We start from the raw sequence: 2970 nt of genomic DNA, 5'->3' as shown, positions 1-2970 counted from the left end.
TCTCCTCTCCTCTCCTCTCCACTTCTCTCTCTCTCTCTCTCTCTCTCTCTCTCTCTCTCTCTCTCTCTCTCTCTTTTTCTCTGCCATCTTCTCCCATTTTTCTCCCCCCACCTTTGCCCTATCTCCTGAATAAACACCTCCCTTTGGAACCGTTTGGTCTGGTGTTGTCTGTTCTAAGCTGTGCGCCAAAGTCTAACACTAATGGCAATAGGTTTTTCAAAGAAGACTTGAGAGTGGTCCAGGAATAAGGCTTGGGTAACACAGGCTTTAGACAATCAAAGTTCTAGTATGCCTTGAAGGAGGGCCTCAAAGGCGTGGTGTGCTGTGACATAATAGATCCTGACCCAGAGTTAATTTGTTTGCTGTTGTTGTTGTTGTTGTTGATGTTGTTGCTGCTGCTGTTTTCATTAGATTAGCAGTATCCAACATAGTTCTTAGACAGGTTTGCTTTCCTGTGGCTAAAGGTCCAATTGCTTGGACAAGTATTCTGGTCACAGGGCATTTCATAGCCCAAAAGTTTCCATTAGAACCCCTTTGTAATGTATTTTGTTTCATGGACAAACAGATGACAAGATTTTAAGACATCTGGAACTTCCAGGGCTGGAGCCAAAGTCAGAGCTGCCTGTAAAGCCTCAAGTTCCTTTTGTTCAGTCTCAGTCAAAATTAGGGCCTCAGTGCCCCCTTCCTTTCACCACTCTATAGAAGCCTTGATATTCCCATAAAGCTATTTCCAGAGGCAGTAATACCTAGCTGTACGTAGGAACTCTCAAACTTGTCTGTCTTTGGAATCAGGATCTGAAGGAAAGTAGGAATCCTATTCTGAAATATGCTCCTTTTTCTTCCCCTCAGCTGGTAGCCAAGACAGAAAACTACAGAGGTGAATAGTTAATCTGCTTTCAGCTAACTCCTGGCTGGTGATTCTACTTCTCAAAGTTCTATCTAGAGCAATTAGACAACAGAAGGAGGTCAAAGGGATACAAATCAAAAAGGAAAAAGTCAGGGTATCACTATTGGCAGATGAAATAATGGTATACATAATCCACCCAAAAATTCTACCAGAGAGCTCCTGTACCTGATAAACAACTTCAGCAAAGTCCCAGGATATAAAATTAACTCCAGCAAATTATCCTTCATTTATACAAATGATAAACAGACTGAGAAAGAAATTAGGGAAATAACACTCTTCACAATAGCCACAAATAGTATAAAATATCACCAAGCAAATGAAAGATCTGTATAACAAGAACTTCAATCCCTGAAAAAAGAAATCAAAGAAGACCTCAGAAGATGGAAAGATCTCCCATGCTCATGAATTATTAGGGTTAACATAGTGAAAATGGCCATCCTTCCAAAAGCAATCTACAGATTCATTACAATCCCCATCAAAATTCCAACACAATTCTTCACAGACATAGAAAGAGAGATTCTTAACTTCCTAGGGAAAAACAGAAACCTAGGATAGCCAAAAGAATTCTCACCAATAAAAGAACTTCTTGGAGAATCACTATCCGTGATCTCAAGCTGTACTACAAAGCAATAGTGATAAAGACACCATGGTATTTGTATAGAGATACACAGGTTGATCAATGAAATAGAACTGAAGACCTAGAAATGAACCCACACACTTATAGACACTTGATCTTTGACAAAGAAGCCAAAACCATAAAGTGAGAAAAGGTAGCATTTTCAACAAATGATGCTAGTCTAACTGGAGGTGTGCATAGAAGAATACAAATTGATCCATTTTTATCCCCTTGCACAAAGCTCAAGTCCAAGTGGATCAAGGACATCCACACAAAACCAAATAGAATGAATCTAATACAAGAGAAAGTGGGAAAGCTCCTTGAACACATTGGCACAGGGCAAAATTTCCTGAACAGAACACCAATGACTCAGGTTCTAAGATAAACAATTGACAAATAGGACTTCATGACATGGAAAAGCTTCTGTAAGGCAAAGGACCCTGTCAATAGGTCAAAGCAGCAACCTACAGATTGGGAAAGATCTTTACTAGCCCTACATCCAGTAGAGAGCTAATATCCAAAATATATAAAGAACTCAATAGGTTAAACTCCAGAAAACAAAACAAAACAAAAAAAAATTAAAAATGGAGTACAGAGCTTAACAAAGAATTCTCAACTAAGGAATCTCAAATGGCTGAAAAGCACTTAAAATAATATTCAACATCCTTAGTCATCAGAAAAATGCAAATCAAAATAACCCTGAAAGTCCACCTTACACCAATCAGAATGGCTAGGATCAAAAACTCAGTCAACAGTAGATACTGTCTGTGAGGACAAAAAATCAAAATACCTCGGCAGAACCCCCCAGACCACCAACAATTTGCTGAAAACAGCCAAAACAAAAAATAATCAGTTCCTCCTAGGGCAAGATGACCACCAATGTAGGAACAAAACCAAGACAAACCTTGACAAGTCTAAACATGCCCAAATGAGAAACGGACCATCTGGTGTTTTTATTCTCCTATCAGAAAGTCTGAGGTTTCATGGCCAAAAACAACAACAACAAAAAATGAGTCATCATGACCACCAGGAAAAGCTTGCTGTGCCCGCCAAAATGATAACTTACATCTATTGCTGATGTTCAAAATATCCAATCAAATGTAACCACGCCAAAGTTTCCCACTCTCCCCCTTCCCCCTGTGCCGTTCCCTATATAAACTTTAAACTGTCAGAGCTGGTTGTTGAAATCCTTCCCTTGCATGGGATGTGTTTTCGACCCAAGGGCCTTTGTCAGTAAACTACCTTTTGCTATTTTGCATCAAGCTGGTCTCCGTGTTTCCTTGGGTGCGTGCAACTCCGGGTGAGTGTAGGAGCTCCCCTTGGGGGCCCCTTACACTTTCAAGGATGTGGAGAAAGAAGAAGACCACAGTTCTCCCTGCTGATAGGATTGCAAAGTGGTACAACCACTTTGGAAATCAATCTGAGGGTTCCTCAGATTAGAAATAGT

Source organism: Grammomys surdaster, unplaced genomic scaffold (genome assembly GCF_004785775.1).
Source record: "Grammomys surdaster isolate TR1022 unplaced genomic scaffold, NIH_TR_1.0 124938, whole genome shotgun sequence".
In the NCBI taxonomy this organism is placed as follows: domain Eukaryota; kingdom Metazoa; phylum Chordata; class Mammalia; order Rodentia; family Muridae; genus Grammomys; species Grammomys surdaster.
This window is presented reverse-complemented; position numbering follows the sequence as displayed.